At 35.0% G+C, this 23,013-nt stretch overlaps 1 protein-coding gene across 2 annotated transcripts in view; it reads left to right on the top strand.

The window, feature by feature from the left end:
* The first annotated feature begins 642 nt into the window (after nucleotides 1–642).
* LOC5575216 (orexin receptor type 2) overlaps nucleotides 643–23,013 on the top strand; it is a 641,361-nt gene continuing 618,990 nt past the window's right edge. For both annotated transcript variants that reach the window (XM_021850013.1, XM_021850012.1), the window contains exons 1-2: nucleotides 643–1,612; nucleotides 18,669–19,114. The gene's annotated coding sequence lies outside the window, so the exon portion shown is untranslated. The remainder of the gene's footprint in view (nucleotides 1,613–18,668; nucleotides 19,115–23,013) is intronic.

The raw sequence follows: 23,013 nt of genomic DNA, 5'->3' as shown, positions 1-23,013 counted from the left end.
GTAATAGTTCAAAATCATCAACATCTATAAACTAGAAACCATGGAATGTCTGTGGTGCCAACGAAACCTTCGTCCTTAATATGAACACACTTAGATTTTTTTCACGAGCTCGGCTGTTCGAATCTCGGTATTCCAATTTTAATCAAGATTCAGCTAACAAATTGTCCAGTTGCTTAACAACGAAGCACGATTTACTGATACTCGGCTTTTATTTCCTGAGATCTCAGGAGATTCGTTTAAAATTAGCCTAGATTAGGCATTCTAAATTAAGTGTGTATGTCCCAAACACTAAGCATTTTGGCTAAAGTTATACGCTATTCATTGAAAAACAGCATTCCCATTCTAAATCACACATGTGTACAGCAACAAGTGGCCTATTATCTTCCACTCGCATTGTCCAAGCGACCACGAGAGTATCATTTCCACTTTCCACGTGCGTTCAGCTTTTACTCCAGCTTAGTCATTCATTAATTCCAAGCGAGAGCAACAACAAATCTCCCCTTATAGCCAAAAGGTGAGCATGCGCTTTCCCATTCCCGGAGACGACAAACCGGCAAATGGTGTATGCCAAGTTACAACTCCAGAACTTTTGGCGCGCGATTTCGAACCCAGTCGGATGTGTCGAAGGGATCATCGGAGACGTTTCGTTGCCGCGATATCAGTCACCGTGAAGCGCACCAACGGGAAGGATGCTGACTACGGGTTACATCTCGCGAGAGCTCTAGGTCAGGTTCATCGATTAACTCGGTATCGTCTACGAAACGGCCGTTTTTTGTCTACACCAACTAGGTTCTCGGTTGTCCGGGATTCAGTCTGCATCTTGACGCGATGCGAAACGGACGCGATTTCGGGAAGATTGCTCCTTTGGGTGTTTGTCGGCGGAGTGTGAAGTTCAGTCAGTTGTGTAGTTTGACGGTTTCGTGAACTCCGGCCGTTTTGGAGAATTGATGGCTCAATCCGATATGATTATTGTGTGGTGACCATGTGGCCGGGTGTCGTTGTTGTTGTTGTCGGGCTTTTTGTCGGGGGATTTGCGATGTAAAGATAATTGCGCTCGTTTTGTCGTATCGTCGTTGCGTTTCGCCGTTTGCCGGAGAATGGAGACGAAGGGGTCACAATCACAGATGACCCTTAATCTGGAGTGATTGGGGGCGCTATTGTGAGTGATTTAGCGAGCGAGTTGCTTGTTGAGGAGTAGTTTATCGTGGAGATTTTGCATTCTTCTGCTTTGCGGAAACACAAACGGTGTTTTATCGCGTGTTGGGTGATCGTACAGAAGAAGCGAAGACGGTGTATTATTACATGCAAATAAGGTGTAACGTAGTTATACAGTTGAAGTTATGCCTCCCTAATTGTAGTGCGTTCGGTGTTGTCTGTTAAGATTATCAACGAATCATAGAAATAGTAGATTTATAGTTTTAATTGTGAGAGTTAAGGAGATTCCGGGAGCAAGAGAAGAAATACAGTTGAAACCGAAAATATATGTGATTAGTTTGTGGAGATTTCGAAGTGATTGTGTATTAACGTAGAGATGAAAGAATTTAGTGTAAAAATATAACAAGGATTAACAATAGATAATCGAGCTAATATTAAGCCATGACAACTATTTCAAGTAAGTTTATTTTTTACTGTCATTGACCTTGAGAATGGAGAAAAAATATTTAACATTATATACAAAAACCTGAAAACCATTAAAATTTTCTTAAAAAACTGATTTCGGAGTAAATCTGATCGAACAATGAGCTTGAACATAAAAGCATATAAATGGGATACAGGGGTCCAGATAGCCGTAGCGGTAAACGCGCAGCTATTCAGCATGACCATGCTGAGGGTCGTGGGTTTGAGTCCGGCTGGTCGAGGATCTTTTCGCGAAGGAAATTTTCTCGATTCCTAGGGCATAGAGTATCTTCGTACCTGCCACACGATATACACATGCAAAAATGGTCAATCGGCAAAGAAAGCTCTCAGTTAATAACTGTGGAAGTGCTCATAACACTAATCTGAGAAGCAGGCTTTGTTCCAGTTGGGACGTGACGCCAGAAAAGAAGAAGAAGAATGAATGGGATACACAAGTAACCAAATAGCACTTTAATTCGCTCTCAGTGCTAATATAGAACTTTTATAGAGCTGGCATGCCCTATATTAGCCTATAACAGCCCTATTAGCCCAAAAAGGCGAATTAGCGGGCTAGTGGTTACTTGGGTACAACTTAAAAATTCTGAAAAGCGTTACTTTAGTTAAAGTTAATATTGTGGAACAGTTTTTGGGCTCATAGGAAAACTTTTTTAACCTAAAATGCAAATTGACAGTGTGTTCAGGATTGATCGCTTCCGAGTCTGAGATCAATTATAAGTAAACTCTCTGCGTAACACCTCATAATACCTGAGCAGAACAATAATTAACTGCAACGTGAATACTCGTGACATTAGCACTCTATTTCTAATGTGTCTACTCTCTACCGCAACTAGGCAACACGATCTAGTAGGCGAAGATGTTTCACTCTTTCACTTTTAACGCAACTGTCAACCAGAGTACACGCGTTTCAGAAACATTAACGAACACAGTGTTTAAAAGTTTTTTTTTCTGATTTCTTCAAATCAATGACCTCTGCATCCGTTGACTTTGTCCCTTACCATCATTGCCGTAGCTAGGATATTTTTTCTGAGGGGCCTAGTTGGGGTCTATCAAATTCTTGTTTAAGAGAAGTACCGTCAGTCGCAATAATCACGATTTTCACAAATTGCGTAGTGTGCTTAGATTTGTATTGATTTTATTTATCTGTGATTTTATCTCATAGGGCTGGGCATCAGTAATACAAGAATTCTTCCATAGAACTCACGAGGAATATACCTTATGATTCTTCCACTTTTCAGGTATTCAACCATGTGCCTGTAAGATATTCTTCTAAGAACTCACACGGGGATTTCATCAAGAACTCCTTTTTCAGTTTTTACAGAGTTTCTTCGTGGAAACCCGACTAAAGGTACATAACAAAATTATATCAGCATATTTTATTATGTTAGAAGGTTTTTTCGAACATAGGTTGTTATAAACTTGATGCAGGATGTTGTTAAAATAACTAAAATTATAACAAAAAGTGTATGAATAGTAACATAAACATAACCAAATGTGTTTTAATTATATCAAAAACATATCAAACCAAGTTATAATGTTTGATACAAAGTATCAAAATTATAATACTGTTCGATATACGATAATATTGTATATTATTGAAATGCATAAGTATCTATTTAATTTTGATACAAAGTTGTTAAAATTGAACAAAAAAATATCTTAAAAGAAAATAAAACACAATATGTTATATTTTTGTTTTAATATGTTCTGTGGATAACGGAGCCTAACAAAATGATATCATAATATGATATGCATATCATATTCAGATAAAATTTTATTATATTTTTGTTACAAGCCTCTAGTCGGGAAATCATTCCCTGGATAAGTAGTTACCGTCAAACGGGGTAACTTGCAACACTTTTCAACTTCAAATCTATTTGGTTGAAAATTTTAAGGACTCAGAGGAACCAAATACAATCTGGTATCCTAATCGCCATGTAAAAAATACCATGTGGTATTTATTTTAATATAATTTGGTTTCCTGGGATCAGGAGAGGCTGAAAATATGCATTTTTCATGCTACCCCTGATGTGGGGTAACATGCAACACACAATGCTGACTAAAGTTTACTATCAAAAATTTTATCAATACCGTGTTTTTATCATTGAATAATTAACTGCAGTAAAATCATGACAATAAACATAAACTAGGTAACATACTTTTGAAAAATTATTATTATTAATTGAATTATGAGTATTTGCTCTATCCAAATAATAAATCAATTGATTTTATAATTTATTGGTTCAGCAAGTGGAAATTCTAGCAAATAGCAATTCTTGACGGCTAGTGAAAAGCCATTCAAGAGATTTAGTGCAACTTTTTTATTCAAATGCAATGGTTTTTAGGTTTTGCCTCACATATCTTATTTTGTATTCATATTTTAACCAAAGCAACGTATCATATATTGATAGCATGTCTTGAAATGGCGTCTGTTGGTGATTGAAAATAGCTATCTTTATATTTAATGCAACAAGTTCACAATGACACATCTGCAAGTTACATTTGAAACAGATTTTTCAAATTAATCTTAGTTTTCACGTAGAAAAAATAATAAATTTCAATAATAATACAATCAATGTAACTTTTATAGTATTTTAAACCAAACGTGTAATATGTCGGTTGAGGTACAATAATTTTAATATAATTATACAAATAAATGGTCAATCCTGCCTTCTCATGTGTTTTCGATGACAAATGGCAGAAAACATCTTGCCATTGAGATTTAAATTGCTGTTGCAAGTTACCCCACAAGGGTAGTCAAAAACGTTTTTCATTATTTTCAGTATTTAAACGTGAAAACAACAAAACTTTTACATTGTCCTTTTGTAAACTATTAAATACTGTAACGGATAGAAAATACCTAGAATAACATTTATATCCCGTTTGTGTGGTACTGGGAACGATTTTCAGTCTTGTTTTCATGCGATCAAACGTGTGATATGATTTCATTAACCGGTGTAACAAATAAGAAAAAAAAAACTTAATGCTTTTAAAAATCGTCAATTCAGTTACATGTCGTTGTGTTGCATGTTTCACCCCTGTTGCAAGTTACCCCGTTTGACGGTACTATTCAACAGATTTTTTCTTACGCTTCTTCGGGCTATTTGATCATATCAGAAAATGTCTCGAAAAATCTCTGCCAAATTGATTTAACAAATATTTTATAGAATTCTGCCAGAGAACGCTTTAGAAATTCGTTGAAGCATTTCTCAAGGAAGGTCCTCTTCGTACTCATTACATATATATTTCATTTGTTAGTTTAAAATATCATTCAGTTATTCAATAATAATTTATTGAGAATTTACTCGAATTACGGAGGATTTTTCTTAGGAACAGCTCAGCAAAATTGTATTTAAGATCACCAAGCAACTATTCAGCATTTATTTCCAACTTTACCTTTGTGGCTCTACTTAAATGATCTCTTCAGATTCCTTCAACGAAACTTTCAGAAAATCTCTCAGTATTTCTTCAAGGATTGCTTGCACAATTCGATGCATAAATTATCCAGGGTTTCCAGTGAAAAACATTAAATAAGTTATCCAAATGTTACTCGAAAGATTCCTCCTAATATTCGACGAGATTTTCATAAACAATTAAACAGGATTGAGGTGGAAAATGTGCTCAGCGATTTCTCAGAATAGTTCATCAATCTGAATCTGATTTTTTGGAATTCTCTTTATACAAATTTGATGTTGCTCCCGCTTTCTTTCAAAATTTTCTCGAAAATAATGCTTTGAAATGTCTTTAAAAATGCCTACCTATGAAAATGTTATGAAATCCAAACATTCCTATAACGTTTCTAGCAAAATATATTCATTTGTTCTTAAGCAAATTTTCTAAGAAAATACTCAAAAAATATCCGATTATAAGTGTCTTTAGAGAATTATGTTATTCTTTCCTCTTGGATGTCGTCCTAGTATTCTTCTGAAAACATCAACAGAGATTCATCCAAGTATTTTATAGGAATTTTTTTTAAACTACAATAGGGGGGGGGGGGGGCAGATAGCCGTAGCGGTAAACGTGCAGCTATTCAGCATGACCATGCTGAGGGTCGTGGGTTCGAATCCCGCTGGTCGAGGATCTTTTCGTAAAGGAAATTTTCTCGATTCCCAGGGCATAGAGTATCTTCGTACCTGCCACACGATATACACATGCAAAAATGGTCAATCGGCAAAGAAAGCTCTCAGTTAATAACTGTGGAAGTGCTCATAAGAACATTAATCTGAGAAGCAGGCTTTGTCCCAGTTGGGACGTAACACCAAACAGAAGAAGAAGAGAAGCGATTATTTTTCTTTTTCTTCTTATTCTTCTTGGCATTTGCGTTTTCACTGGGAGAGGGCCTACTTCTCAGCTTAGTGTTTTATGAGCACTTCCACAGTTATTAACTGAAAGCTTTCTTTGCCAATGTGGTCTTTTTCGCATTCGTATATCGTATGGCAGGCACGATGATACTCTTTGCCCAGGGAAGTCAAGGAAATCCTTTACGAAAAGATCCTGGACCGACCGGGAATCGAACTCAGACACCTTCAGCATAGCTTTGCTTTGTAGTCGCGGACTCTAACCACTTCTGGAAACAGTTTTGCTGGAGGTGTAACAATTTTTCAACACATTTACTAAAGGTTTTTTTGCGTTCCATTCTTGAACTCCTCAAAAAAAAAATCTTAAAAATTTCCTTCAGGTATTATTTTAGGTTCTAGAAATTATTGCATATTTTTCCGAATATAAAACCTGGAGTTCTTACACAAGTATCATTTACAAATCTATAATTTTTAAGGGATTTGTAGAGTAATACTATACAAATCACACCATACTCAACTTATGTCAGCTTTATTGAGTAACACAAACAAATAAACAAAAAATGGAAAAAGATCGTAAGAAGTTTGTCGAATAATTTGAGCTTAACACTTCAGTCGTCGCGCTGTTGTATTTTGTACAACACTGTTGAAAAAACCTCGCTTCTCATTCGCAACAGCAGCGTGATGGTTCTAACGGAGGCAAACCGCGCGACGACTGGAAGATTAAATTGAATTCGAAAAAAATAAACTGAAATTCGGTTGGAAAACTCAAGAATTTACAGTTTTAATTTTCGAAACTTTTTTGTACAAAATTCCTGGCCTTGCAGAAAAGCTTTGGTTGTTCGTCTTATTATAATCGACAATTATTGGCGTTACACGGGTGGAATTTTTACTGTTTATTTTTGCGTTTTGGAATATTAAAAGATTTTTGTGTGAAGTTCATCATGAAAACGTCATGCAAAGAAACCATCAAATGCTGGTAGAAAAAAAAGATGGACAACTGAACAACGACAGTGATTATTCATAATTTTCTCTCTAGAGATTAATAATTACAGAATAATTGAAACATCAGAATCTTTTTTTAAAATTTTCCTTGAAACCTAGCAGCATCCCTTCCTCGACTTTTTGATTCCTCAGAAATCCGCAAGAAAGTCTCTGCATCCTGAAATTGCAAAAGAATTAAATCCTGGAATATGGATTTTGTCAATAATTGTCAAAACAATCCCTTCCCCCTTCCCAGTTGCTAGATGATTCTCCACAGATTCCTTTACCACTATGACAATTTCGGAAGCAAAAGTATTCCATGGGTTTTTTTCAACAAATTTCATCTGAGGAATCGAAGTCAAGAGACATTTCAAAAACACTTTTCGTAGAAAACTCTTGTATATATAATCCAGGGAACTTCCACAGAAGACCGGTGTGCTGAAACATACATAGTATCGAACTTGCATGAACCTCCGATCTTTTTTTTACTAAAAGTTAGCCTTGGTAATAAAAAAATGCTTGCGGCATATTACAAAATCTTTCATCGGCAAAAATTTGAAAAAAGTCAATTTTTGTATTTTTGCCCTTTCCCCATATAAGGGTTTATAGAAGAATATTAGAGTTACACTAATTTTAATGAATTGCTAACGATTAACGACCAATTTGACATACGTTGAACACGAATTAATTATCAGATGTTTCAAACTGAGCATCATTTCCTACGTACACTCATACAATATGACCAGCCCATGGTGCTATGCCGCATTAAATATAATAAAAAATCACTATTCTTTTCTGGATAGTTAGCTATTCATGCGAACGCTATGTATTTTTCATTCTGGAAAAATGTTCCAAGTTGAACAGAGACTGTGAACTTATGCAAGTTTTTTATATCAGATGTCTACACTGTTTCCATACCTAAGAAGTTGATAAAAATAGCTGAATCAAATCAGTACTTGTATATTGACGTATGCGGCAGAGTTTTCCAATTAGAATAGGAAATCTGATGCATGGATACACGTAGCAAATCGATCCAACATAATCCCTCACTTTTATTTACTATTTCGAACTCATGGAGGGGATAGTTTGCAAAATAGATATAAAAATTTCAATAACTATTATAGTCAACTCTCCCTTACTTGATATTTCGTATCACGATATCGAGCTTGAGAACCATACTGAGTACCTCGATGGTCCCTTGGATTGTATTTGTACTGGTTTTGTGTTCTGTAACTCGATACCTCCCTTAATATCGAGGTTTGGATAATTGAGTATGACATGAAAACATAAATTTAAGTATTTAGATATAGACAGGTGAATGGAACTAAGGATACGAGCGGCTGCATGATTTCAATACAATTATGCATAAAAACTTCACAAATTCACATTATATTATTACACTTACATGAAATGTAAGGCTTTCAGAGATTTTTTGTTATGAAATTCCAATGTTTCTGCATTAATCCCTTAGGGGAAGTGCTGGTAAAATGAACACCTTGTCTTTTATCGAGGAAAAACAAATTTCGATGAGTTTTTATCACGCGTGAAACGATTTATAGCGTAAATCAGAGTGTTCGAGTTGATACGTAGGTCAATTGAAGTGAAAATATCAACGAAAACTGAGATTTTAGAAATCCAATTTTGAAAATTGGAACTGACGTAACTTTTTGCTCGAAAGGCTTAAGATTTTTCAGAGAGGTGAATATCGTTATGATATGAGGTCAAACCTGATACCTTTAGAATTCTTTTTGAATGGGTTACAATCATCAATGGATATATTTTCGGTAAAACAATAATATTTTTCAGAAATATTTGTTTTGCTCAGGTTTTTTGCATGATGTTCATTTTACCACCAACAGCTGTTCATTTTACCAACATAGTGCAGGTAAAATGAACATTTACATCGTTTTTTGCTAGCGACAAAACTATGTGAAAACTCAGCTATTTTAGTATGAATTCGTGTCACTGCTATAAATAACATCCCTGTTTTTGATGATGTGGGATATAATTATACAAATTCCTCGTTTTTCTAGCAGAAACAAGATGATTTCCTTAAGGTGTTCATTTTACCACCCCTACCCCTACATGTTCTGTATATGTAAAGATATTTTACTATATTTGTATAAGCTCTAGTTTTGAATGTAGTCATACCGTATAAAGCTCTTCGTAAATATCTTCCTCCATTTTTCACTCTTTCAAAATTATTGTGAATAACAAGGTTAGTAGGAGTGAAACTGCCATACAAAATCGAAACAAAGTTTCTGAAGGGATGAGCGAGAGTAGTGTGTAGTGAACCTGTGGCTGTGATTCTACGGAAGATTTCTGCTGTTTTTCCAACTCTATAAAAGCTTTCTGTGTAACTGGCCTCATCTTCTAGTATTGTGGATGCCTGGTGTATAAAATATTAGTCGCCAAACTACTAGTTCTCCCTTCCAAGACATTTTTTGTGACCGTATCTCCGTCACTTTGATACGGTTGTTTGTGAAGTTGATACAACGCCTCAAACATTCAAGAACTCACTACGCTATTGTTTCACATCTGTTGCTGTTTGAGTGGTACCCAACACAATGGTAAAAGGCAAAACCAACTTATCTGGGCCGCTGGGAAGAAATAATGATGGTAACAATGTCAAGCGCTCCAGGGACGATCTCGATAAATCAGAAGGAGATGAAATCGAGAATTTGAATGATCTCTTCGTTCGGATGCAAAATATGTTCCAGACCACCAACGCCAAAATAGATGTGTGTAAGACTGATCTGCAAACGGAGATATCGACGCTGAGAGAAGATGTTCACCAGTTCAAAGAGGAATGTACGTCTAATATCAACAAACTATCCGATTCGTTGGCCGAAATGCGCACCTCAGTTCATCAAAACAAGGAACGAATCAGTGCTGTCGAGAAATCGAACGATTTGATATTATCTGGTGTTCCATACGTTGCTAACGAAGATGTGGGCCAAATCGTTCAGAGGATCGCGATTGCTCTAGGTTTCTCGGAACAGAACACACCACTGATGTTCTCAAAGCGTTTAGCTAAAATCCCTATTGCAAACGGTGCCACTCCACCAATAGTAATACAGTACGTAATCTGTCGTTGATTCACATCGGGTTCAACGTAGATAAACGCATCTTCCTGAATGAAAATTTGACGGACCAAACACGTCGTATCAAAGGAAAAGCAATCAACTTGAGACGCACAGGCAAATTGTACGCTGTTTTCACCAAGGACGGTTGTGTATTCATAAAGCCTACTCCGGAGGATGCCGCTATTCTGATCCGTTCATTGGATGAGTTAGATGCTTATAACCCTTCCGCTTAGTTTTTCTTATCCTCCCCATTCATCCAAGTATTCTATCCTTTATTCCATGACTCCATCCATGCCTGAAAGTCAAATTTGAAACAACCTTTCCTTTTAAGCTTTTGTATAATCCTGCCTAGCTAGTCCGTGGCTCCCATCCTTGAGTTTTCCTTCCAATCTTCTTTCCTAAAAGTCTTGACCTGCTGTTGGAAATGGGGGACCTGCTCGGGATGAATGCTGCTGCTGTTGTTGAAGATACTGTTGCTGCTGTTGCTGTTAGATATCGTTATTGATTGCTGCTTGGATGCTTTTCTATCGCCATTAAGAAATTAATTTGATGCTGATCTTCGGTTGATTCACTATGAATGTGTTGAATATGATGATTGAACTATTGAATTATTGTAAAATGAATGATTACTCATTGCTCTTTTTGATTGTTGATTCCTCAGGGTTGGGTTACACGACGTGTTTATGCTGGTTTGATCGATTGTTACTTTACTACGATGCCGGGTGAAAATTTTAGTAATGCCTCTACAAATGTGTGTATTCCACGAGTTGTGATGAATTGCGCGCTGGATTCAGACTACCTCAATATTTGTCATGCAAACATTCAAAGTATTTGTGCACGTGAATTAAGTAAGTTTGAAGAATTCAAATTGTGTTTTCATAATAGTAAAGCTGATGTAATCTGCTTAAGTGAAACCTGGCTCACGGATAATATTCCTGATTCACTCATTGAAATAGAAGGGTATAACATTGTTAGAAATGATCGAATTCACAGTCGTGGTGGGGGTGTTTGTATATATTATAAAAGTTTTTTAAAATGTAAACTTCTTTCTGTTTCAGAAGCTATGGTTGGAAATGGTCACATGAGCCGCAATGAATTTATGTTTTTAGAGAATACGCATAATTATGATAAATTTTTGCTATGCGTATGCTACAATCCTCCAGGAACAGATTGTTCGGAACTCCTATTCGATAAATTGGGTGATCTTTCTCTGCAGTGCCGCAATGTTTTATTATTAGGTGATTTTAATACTAACTGGAACAAAACGGATAGTAAAACGGAACGATTTAAAAGTTGCTTAGACAATTACGGCTTAAAATGCTTAAATTCAATGAACACCCATTTCCATCATAATGGTAGTTCTTTATTAGATCTCGTTTTGACCAATAATCCAGAGTTTGTATTGAACTTAAATCAAGTTTCGGCACCTGCTTTTTCGAAACACGACGTACTTTTTTTGCTCAATCAATATAAGTAAATCTAATGAAGAAACTACTCGTACATATCGTGATTATAGTAGCATTAACGGGCCTCACCTAATAAATGCGTTTAATGGCATTAATTGGAACCTTCTTTATAGTATGAGTGATAGTGATTTAGCCTTAAACTTCGTCAACCTTCAACTACTAAGATTGTTTAATGAATTTGTACCTGTTCGTACAACAAAGCCTAAGAAAAATCCGTGGTTCAATCAAGAAATTGCAAATGCAATAGTCGAACGCAATATCGCTTATCGTCTTTGGATTGCTAATAGATCTACTTTCAATCATAACCAATTTAAACGTCTTCGTAACAGAACTACTACTTTAATTAATAATGCTAAGGCAAATTATGTGTCAGATAACCTTTCAGCTTCTAGTACAAGCAAAGATTTGTGGAAGAGAATTAAAAATTTAAATATTTCCAAGACTTCTGAACGTAATGATAAATTCGATAACAGCATTGACGAAATCAACGATTATTTCAGCTCAAACTTCACCTTCGATGAGGATTTACCATCTGTGCCACCTGAAAATGTATATGGTTTCAGATTTTCCGAAATTTCTGAGAATGATATTATAATTTCTATCAATTCTATGAAATCTAACGCAGTAGGCTTGGACGAAATTCCCCTACGTTTTATTAAACTTTTGTTTCCTTCCATTTGTCCAATCATACATTATATTTTCAACTTAATTGTATCTTCGTCAAAATTTCCTCAAGCATGGAAACATTCAAAAATAATTCCTATAAAAAAGAAGGCAAAAACGTTAAACTTAGAAAATCTCCGTCCTATTAGCATTTTATGTGGTTTATCAAAAGTCTTTGAGCGGATTTTGAAATATCAAATTCAAGAGCATATCGAAAACTTTGACCTCATGCATACTTTCCAGTCAGGGTTTCGACGTGGTCACAGTACAACATCCGCTTTTCTAATGTCACAATGACATTCTTTCAGTTATCGATAGAAAAGGTGTAGCATTTCTTTTCCTTTTAGACTTTTCTAAAGCATTCGATAGGGTTTCACATACCAAAATACTAAAAAAACTATCCTATGATTTTTTATTTTCTAGACCAGCAGTAAATCTTATGCAATCATATTTATCAAATCGAAGTCAATCAGTTTTTGCTGGTGCTTTTCCAAGACCTGTTCTATTTTGTCTGGAGTACCGCAAGGCTCAATCCTTGGGCCTCTTTTATTTTCTTGCTTCATCAATGATTTACCTAACATTCTAAAACATTGTAAGATCCACATGTTCGCCGATGATGTGCAACTCTATCTGGCTCTAGAAGAAGTTGATTTGTCACTTATGTATCAGCTAATTAATGATGACTTGTCTCGCATCATACGTTGGGCGGATGAAAATCTTTTGCAAATCAACGCTTCTAAAACAAAAGTGATGTTTATTTCAAGAAGCACTCATAACTACTCCTTGCCATTGTTTCGTCTAGGCAATGATCTTTTGGAGTACGTTAATAAGGCATCAAATCTAGGTTTCATAATTCAAAATAATCTTGAATGGGACAGTCACGTCAATAATATGTGCAGCAAAATTTATAGCGGATTGAGATTGTTGAGAATTTCATCAAATATGTTACCAACTTCAGTAAAATTACAACTTTTCAAATCATTGCTGCTTCCGCATTTCATGTACGGTGATGTATTACTTATAAATGCTTCTGCCAGAGCTATAGACAGACTCAGAATAGCATTAAATTGTTGTGTACGTTATGTTTATAATTTGTCAAGATTTTCTCATGTGTCACGTTTTCATCCCAAGTTGATTGGATGTCCATTTTATGATTTTTTCAAAATGCGATCATGTCTAACTTTGTTCAAGATTATTCGATTTGCAACACCTTCATACTTGTACGAAAACTTAAACCCTTTCCAAAGCTATCGCACTAGAAACTTTATAATACCGCGATATAATACAGCACACTTTGCGAATACCTTATTTGTAAGAGGCATAGTATTCTGGAATCAATTACCAAATGAAACCAAAAACTTAAATACTTTCAAAAGCTTCCAGCAAGAATGCGTCAAATGGTTCAACAGGGGGAATCAACAAAATTAATAACTACGGAGTATCAGAAACATAATATTAAGTTAAATGTATTCCTTCAAAAATAGCTAATTGTAGCGCTTTAAAAGGAATTTTCCTTATGCTACATTGATATGAACAAGTAAATAAATAAATAAATAAATAAATATTTGTACATCTGTTTATTTTTATGGATTTATGTAGTAGTTTAATTTTATTGACATTTCTACTATCTTAAGAAAGCTTCATGTTTAATAATATTTTCCAATGATTCCAATTAATCAGTAGAATTGCGATCATGGATTAGATCAGACCTGCCCAAAGTCGAGCACTTGACACTGAAAAAGTCTGTAAGTCGCAGAAGAAATAGGCCTATCTGTCAAGATAAGAAACATATTAGAGTTTAAAGGTATTTGCTCGCCTTACTAGTTATTTTTAGCACTTTATTTTTTCTTTTACAAAAGTGAAGTGAAGTGTTGAGTTCAATTAATTGTTTTTCTGCCCAACTTTTTCGATTCTTTTTCGACATGATCGTATCATATCTGATTATATACATTTTAAATAAACTCTTTGCTAGCGATCCAGTCAAAAATCAATCCGGCCCGCGGGCCGCACCCATTTCTCGATTTATCTGCATCACTAGCGAAGAGTATGATATGATATCGATTTTTAATACATGGATTTATCAGATATAATACCAAGCTTTCATTAAAGGTAATAATTTCTCTGGTCGGACTACTATTGCGAACGCATCAACTATTTATGTCTAAAATGAATCAAAAAGATTAGGCAGGCCTGGATTGGATTGATGAGTTGTAGTGTGTTCACTTTAAATTTATATGAGGTTATGTCAAAAAGTGAAGTCGTTATAAAACGACATACTACCATGGGCTGGTCATATTGCGTGAGTGCGGGTAGAAATGATGCTCAATTTGAAACATCTGATAATTCATTCGTGTTCAAGATATGTCAGAATGTTCTTTAACCGTTAAAAAATCATCAAAATAAGTATAACTCTAATATTCTTCTAAGAACCCTTATATGGGGAAAGGGCAAATATGCAAAAATCGACTTTTTCAAATTTTCGCCGATGAAAGATTTTGTAATATGCCGCATGTTTTTTTTGACTACAAAGGCTAATTTTTGTGAAAAAAGATCGGAGGTTCATGCAAGTTCGATGATATGTGTGTTTCAGCACACCGTGCCATAGAAGAGTTTATGACGCAGTTTTTATGTATTTTTTATGTTTTTTAAGGACTTTTGAGGAATTTTGCGATAGGATTTTTGGGAAAACTATTTGTAGAGGAATTTCTAATAGAACTTTCGGTGATAGAACGCACTTTAAGGTGATTATAAAACGAAGCCACTCCTCAAATTTTCAAGAGCACAAGACTTGAGAATCAAACAGCGCTCCGTGTTGAAAATTTATCCCATAGGTCACACCCAGTAAGCAAGTAATTTGATTGATTTTCAACGCAAACTGTTGTCAGATTCTCCAGTCTTGTGCACTTGAAAATTCGAAGTTTGGCTTCGTTTTATAATCACCTTAATAATTGATAGAATTAATAAGTTTAGTCAAATATTTTATTGAAATCTCTTAGGAAGTAAAAACATAAACTTATTATTATATTCTTGGAAAACTGTAGTGTATAGTTAAGTTATAAGTGTTCCGCGTGACTCACCGAAATCAGACAAACGAAGTTTTATCACTTTTGTTGTACAAAAGAAACGAAAGTATACTAAAGATTTTTTGGCCAAAAAGAAGAATTATGTAAATTGATTCAGAAAATTTTTCATTTCATTAGAAACAAATAATGTTTTTGGTTAAATTTGTAGATGCATCATCCAAATATGGGGGGCTTGCTTACTTTGGAGAGAATCTTTCGTGTCTCCAATTTAAGAGAGGAAAGGTGCTCTCTCCGCTCCGTATATCGTATCATTTTCGGTTTATCTCAATCGTTTACGATTCGTCGGGATTGCGCTCACCCTAGTAGCGTTCGGCAGTCATTGAACATTCGGTGGCAGCAGATACTTTGCAGATATTTTATCGGTAGCGTTCGGGTGAGTGAGTGAATTTTCCCATGTTTGCTTGTAACCTGTTCCTCTTACTGGATTGCTGTGGTGAGTTATCATTGCTCGCGCACACTGGGTCCCTCTGAGTGCCCATAGCCATGCCAATCAATACAAGAGTTCCGGTCAGATACTACCATGTCAAATCATCACACTGATACAACACTCACAACAGAACATTATCATCGGATCGATCGTTATCAAGTGTCGGTCGATCGCGCCGCATGCCTCAGATGAATGCTCCGCTGGGCGCATGCCTCTCTTGCCTTCATTCTACGACCAAATCCACATCACCTAAACACACCTTACCATACCACCCGATTCTGCCAAGAGGCAGCTTGCCATAAAAACCAGGCTCCGGGGTCAGGAACCCTAGTATCGTTGCACTCATTCTCTGATAAGAGATCGATATCATTCTCGTGAGTATTATCACGGCCGATCGAATGTAAGCGCCACATGATTGCACACAGCGCAAGTGCGTTGAAATTGCCTTCTCCTCACGTTTAAAAGGCGAATCTAGAGATTAACATAATCACCTATAATCACGGATTTGAATTTTACTTCACATTTTGGTATTGCAATGCTCCTGGCTTCAACAATGGAATTTGTTAAAGTTTCGAGAACATTGTCAACATCAAGTTTTGTTTGCCAAGAAATGCTCACATCAAGATTGCTATCAATGCATGCTTTATATGTATTCTAGTTGGCTTGTATATAATTGAAAGTGGAGCTGATTTGATTGAGAATCGCTTCATGGGATATTTGATATGATTGCTTGAGCTTGATTGGCCGCCCGTGGATGCTACTAAAGTATCACCAGATCAACTGCACTTACACAAGGAACCAACCGAATGACTGTTTGGGACTAACAGACACCCTCAGTGTATAAGTGCTGGCTAACTTCTATTTTTAGGCTATAATGGCGCCTGCCACGTCAGAATGCAGACCAATGTGGGGAAGGGGAAGGAGAAATGATACTGCACTTATACTGGCCCACTGTAGACCGTGGAGTCCGACTGCATCTACGCCAGTTCATGCGGAAGTGTATGGATTGGGGGAAAGGCATGGCAGAGAGGTTTGCTTTTGTGGTCAGCAGATAGCCTATGTATCAGGCGTAAGGAAAGGCTTGCGCGTGGAAGAATGGAAGCGTTAGGGAAACGGTTGCACGTCCTTCTCTGGTTCTAGCGTTTGCCATGAACGAATAGTTTGAGTGTGATGGAAGATAGAAGCAAGTGAGAGATATAAACTACAAAGTGCGAGGAAAGGGACGGGCCTGGGATTGAACCCATGACCTTTTGCTTATGGAGCAGAAGCGGAAGCCATTAGACCACCAACCCTGTCACTTCATGGGATATTTGGTATGTAACAGAAACATGATCAGAATCAAAATCAGCGTGAGGTGACATGAGTCGGTTAAGATCAAATCAATCGTAGAAGGTTTCCTAGAAAAGGAAAACAAGTAGGGCTATCAGGGTATTGAATTGAAAAATATCCTTAAGAGCACTCATTTAATAAGATGCTGACTTATTGCGAGTCAATTTCCGCAAGTCGGTCTGAGGCAAAATTACTTGCAGTCCAGTGCATCAAAAAGGCAAATAGGCAGCTATGGAAGTATATTTACCAAGCTGTGTTTCAACAGAAACACCCAAAGTTTCAAAAACTTTGGTTGCAAATGACAAAATCAATAACATTTTTATTAGTAAATTTCACAGCAACTTGGCAGTTTCAGCCACAGTGGTTTGTTTGTTTCTTTCATTAACGACCCTTTAATCGTTTCCGATCATTCGGGTCGAAGACTTAATCAGTAATTAAATACATTTCATATTTTCCCCTTCCTTTCTAACCATGCGATCCATAGCCATATTGGTGGTTTTGAACATTGCATCAATCATTTGATTCAAATTTTATGTTCAATACCTATTCAATAAATTATTTAACTCTTAAAAACGATCACACGTGGAAGTGCTCAAAAAAAAATTTAGCTGAGAAACAGGCTCTGTTTAAGTTGGAATATAATTAATTGAAAGTGGAGCTGGAACTATGCATGAAGCCTCGCGTTTCTGTACACAGCGTAACAAAAATGACATTTTTGCGTGTCTCAAGGATCAAATTATGTGTCTCTAGTAGATTTGGGGTTGCTGAATCTGGTGCCATTCTCAGAAATGTTCCAGCACGTCACAATTTTTAGCTACAGGTCGGCAAAGTTGTATGAAACACTGGTTTTATTCATGTTTATATGAAATTTATCAATTTTTTTGTAATCTAATCCACCAAACATGCAAAATAGAACTTGAACTTTCATTTCAGATATAATTTGATTGAAATTTCGCGATTAAATTTCGATTAAACCGATTTTTTCAACATGCTTGCAGTCTCCATACAAAATTCTTCGTTTCTTCTAGAATTCTATATGGCAAAATACAAAAATTCTCTATACCATTAAACAATTACTTTTACGCATTGAAAGTATTACAAACTTTGATGATAAGTACTGGTATACACATAAAGTTTGAGTTCTGTCGCAAATTAAGCCAATATATTACCTTACAAGCTGGCAAGCTTGCATGCAAGTTGGCTGAAATAGTCTTTTTTTGCATTTTCAACAGTCAATATCTCAAAAACTAGACGTGCTATGATATTTCTGAAAACGGCAATGGATTCAGCAACCCTTAATTAAGTGAATAGCGGTATTTTGGTGCTGGAGACAAAAACGTGTTCCGCAGTGTAATTGATGCATTCCAGTGAGCCTGTGCCTTTCATAAATGATAAAAACTGATGAAAAGATCTTCCTCATATAATTCACATGAAACATTTAACCCTGTGCTGTTCAAAACATAATGATATTTCCATACTCATCGCAGAATGGAGCAGCGACAATGTAATTGAGATAAAATTATACAATTATTTTTACAACAATGTCGAGTCGCTTCCTGTTTGTAAAATCGTTCACCCTCGATCGAGAGTTGACATTCATATAGAATCCCCGAAACAGCAAACAGTTTGCTACAATTTTTTCCCAGTAATAATACATCAATCACATCCGGTAATAATATATTTTTTGTTTTCCTCCACAGGTCAAAAAGTTCTTTTGAAAATTACCATCCATTGCAACGTGTGTTAATAAGCCAACAGTTTGTGTACCGTGCGGAATTATAATTAATGAAATCGTTAATTAAATTCTCCAAACAACTTAAAAAAAAAGTTCAACGATTTTCGTGCTGGTGAAAATTGATACTCGACAAATAATCATCGCAACGTTGCGGAAAGTGCACAGTGGTTAACTGGCAGGTGCTGTTTCCGAAGAATTGATGCGTTCGAAAACTGCCGGGAAGTGTCGAAGGTGTCAGTGAATGATTCAATTACAGAGTTTTTTCAACGGTAATTGGGGTAGTTGCGATATCTGTTTCGGTCGGCGGATTGCGTTCCTGAGCGGAATACTTCGACAAGCGGAAACTTGTGTAAAAAAAAGCAGGAAATGGGCTACATGTAACGGCTTTCCCGGATCACAACTGAATTGAAGGTGAGTTAATTACACTTTATTTTTCATTGTGATATCAAACCCAAGATTGAATGAATTTCCAGTCCCAATACAAAGTATTTCAAAGTAATCCCAAAGCCAAATCAAAGCCAATCCAAAGACAACCCAGAGGATTGAATGTCAATTTAAAGCCATTCAAAAGCCAATAGAAACTTTATCGAAAATCAACTTCAACCCAAAACCTTAGAGGCTTCCTTAATCTAATGGTAAAGTCTGCGGGTACCAAGCAAAGCCATGCTGAGGGTTCGAGTCCCGGTCGGTCCAGGATCTTTTTGTAAAGGAAATTTCCTTCCCAGGGCAAAAAGTATAATCGTACTTGCCACACGATAGGGTCAGTCCCTATAGCCGCACTAGTGGCTTTTTACGGCTGTTTTGCTGTAAACCTTTTCAAAATATTTTTTGACATGAAGGTCAGGAGCTATTTATCTAAGTACCGTTGATACACAGCTTGATTTTGTTCAAAAAATGATCAAAAAATTAGTTTTGCTTGAAATTTGAGCTCCCTTGCGCCTATAGTAAACCTATTGTTCCTATAGTAGCACTACAGAGAGAAACTATTTTTTATTATACGAAATAATTATTGAATTAAGTACTTTTTTACATCAAACGAATGCTTTTGATCCACATTTTGAAGGAAAAATATAAAAGCTTTGTAAAAATACGGTTATGATTAGTATTTTGCCAACGCTGTGATGCTAGTGCTACTATAGGCACAGAAATTAGAAATAGTGCTACTATAGGCACATGTATTCCTAGCGATAATAAATACAAACATATGAGTTTTTATAGTTTTCATATTTTTACCACAAAACCAAGATAAAAAGCTTTCAGATAGTGTAAAAATAATGACGCTATCGTAATTTTTCGATTTCAGTTTCAAATGACGAAAACACGGCTATTGGTCACCCTAATCAAACAATCCAAAAACACGTGTATCCTTATTTCGGATAAGGAACAAAATAGCAAATTTTCACGGAAAATATCAATATTCAATCCAAATCTTGAAATTCAAATCTTCAAATCCAAACCTCCAAGTTCAAATCTCCAAATTGAAATCTCCAAATCCTTAACTCCAAATCCAAATCCAAATCCAAATCTCTAAATCCAAATCTCTAAATCCAAATCTCCAAATCTCCTAATCTCAATCGCGAAATCGAAATCTACAATCCAAATTCAAATTTCTACATCCAAAACTCTGAATCAAAATTAACAAATCCAAAAATTAAAAAAAAAAAATCTTAATAACAAATCTCCAAATCCAATTTTCCAAATACCGATCTCCATATCCAAATTTCCAAATCGAAATCTCCAAATTTAAATCTGAAAATCCAAATCTCTAAATTGAAATCATCAAATTCAAATTTCAAAATTGAAATCTCCAAATTTAAATCGCCAAATCCTAATCTCCAAATCCGAAATCTGTAAATCCAAATCTCCAAATCAAAATCTTTAAATTCAAATCTCCAAACTAAAATCTCCAAATGCAAATCTTTAAATCCAAATATCCTTATCCAAAATCAATCATAATCCAAATATCCAAATCCAATTCTCCAAATTAAAGTATCCAAATCTCATAGCTCTAATAGCATAGTCCAAATCTTCAAATGTAAATCTACAAGTCCAAATCTACAAACTCAAATCATACAATACAAATGTCTCAATCAAAATCTCATAATCCAATAATCTCACATAATCTCAAAATCCAAATCTTTAAACCAAAATCTCCAAATCCAAATCTTCAAAACCAAATTTCAAAATTCAAATTAACAAATTCAAATCTCCAAATTTAAATCTCCAAATTTAAATTTTCAAATTCAAATCTTCAAATCCAAATCTCCGAATCCAAATTTTTAAATTCAAATCTCCAAATTCAAATCTTAGAATGCAAATCTAAAAATCCAAATCTCCAAATTCTAATATTCAAATCAAAATTTCCAAACCCAAATCTCCAAATCCAAATCTCCAAATTCAAATCTTCAAATCCAAATCTCCAAATCCATATCCCCAAATCCGAATCACCAAATCCAAAAATTCAACTTCAAATCTCCGAATCCAAATCTTCAAATCCGATTCTCTGATTTCAAATCTCCAAATCCAAATCTTCAGATCCAAAACTCCAAATCTCAAAATCCAAATATCCAAATCTTCAAATCTGAATCTTCAAATCCAAATCTCAAAATTCATATCTTCTTATCTAAATCTCTGAATCCAAATCATCAAATCCAAATATCCGCATTCAAATCTCCAAACCAAAACTCCAAATTCAAATCACTAATAAACAAATTTCCAAATTTAAATCTCCGAATCCAAATCTCCAAATGCAAATCTCCAAATTCAATAATCTAAATCAAAATCTCCAAATCGAAATCTCCATATGAAAATCTGCAAATCTCCAAATATAAATTAAAATCCTTAAATCAAAATCTCCAAATCCTTATCTCCAAAATTAAATCTCCGAATCTAAATTTTCAAATTTAAATCTCCAAATTCAAATCTTAGAATGCAAATCTAAAAATCCAAATCTCAAAATTCTAATATTAAAATCAAAATTTGCAAACCCAAATCTCCAAATACAAATCTTCAAATCCAAAATTCCAAATCTAAATCCTCAAATTTAAATCTTCAAATCCAAATCTCCAAATCCATATCTCCAAATCCGAATCACCGAATCCAAAAATTCAACTTCAAATCTTCGAATCCAAATCTTCAAATCCGATTCTCTGATTTCAAATCTCCAAATCCAAATCTTCAGATCCATAACTCCAAATCTCTAAATCCAAATATCCAAATCTTCAAATCAGAATCTTCAAATCCAAATCTTCTCATCTTAATCTCTAAATCCAAATCTTTAAAACCAAATCTTCAAATCCAAATATCCGCATTCAAATCTCTAAACCAAAACTCCAAATTCAAATCACTAATAAACAAATTTCCAAATTTAAATCTCCGAATCCAAATCTCCAAATTCAATAATCTAAATCAAAATCTCCAAATCGAAATCTCCATATGAAAATCTGAAAATATCCAAATCCAAATTAAAATCCTTAAATCAAAATCTCCAAATTCTTATCTCCAAAATTAAATCTCCGGATCCAAAACTCCAAATCCAAATCTTCATAACCAAATCTCTAAATCCTTAAATCAGAATCTCAAAACTCAAATCTCCAAATCCATATTTCCAAAATTAAATCTCCAAATAAAATTCTTTAAATACAAACCTCCAAATCTCAGAATCTTTAAATCCAAACCTTAAAGTTCAAATCTCCAAATCAAAATCTGCAAATCAGAATTTTCAAATCCAAATTTCAAAATTTAAATCTCCAAATTCAAATCTCCAAATCCAAATCTCCAAATCCGTATCGCAAAATTCAAATCTCCAAATAAGAATCTCCAAATTTAAATCGCCAAATCCATATCTCCAAACCCAAATCTCCAAATCCAAATCTTCAAATCTCAATCTCCAAACCCAAAAATCTAAATTCAAATCTCCAAATCAAAATCTTTAATTTGAATTCTGAATTAAAATCTCCAAATTCAAATCTAAATGTCCATATCCAACTCTCCAAATTTAAATCTCCGAATCCAAATCTTCAAATCGAAATCTTCAGTTCCAAAACTCTAAATCCAAATCTCCAAATCTAAAAATCATAATCCAAATACTTAAATACCAAACTAAATCTCCAAATCAAAATCTCCAAATCAAAATCTCCAAATCAAAATCTCCAAATCAAAATCTCCAAATCAAAATCTCCAAATCAAAATCTCCAAATCAAAATCTCCAAATCAAAATCTCCAAATTCAAATCTTTAAATCCAAATCTCCAATTTAGAATCTGTAAATACAAAAATCCAAAATCTAATCTCCAAATTAAAATCTTTAAA

Source organism: Aedes aegypti, chromosome 3 (genome assembly GCF_002204515.2).
Source record: "Aedes aegypti strain LVP_AGWG chromosome 3, AaegL5.0 Primary Assembly, whole genome shotgun sequence".
NCBI classification, from domain to species: domain Eukaryota; kingdom Metazoa; phylum Arthropoda; class Insecta; order Diptera; family Culicidae; genus Aedes; species Aedes aegypti.
The sequence above is the reverse complement of the archived record's forward strand: the minus strand, read 5'-3'. Positions and strand labels throughout refer to the sequence as shown.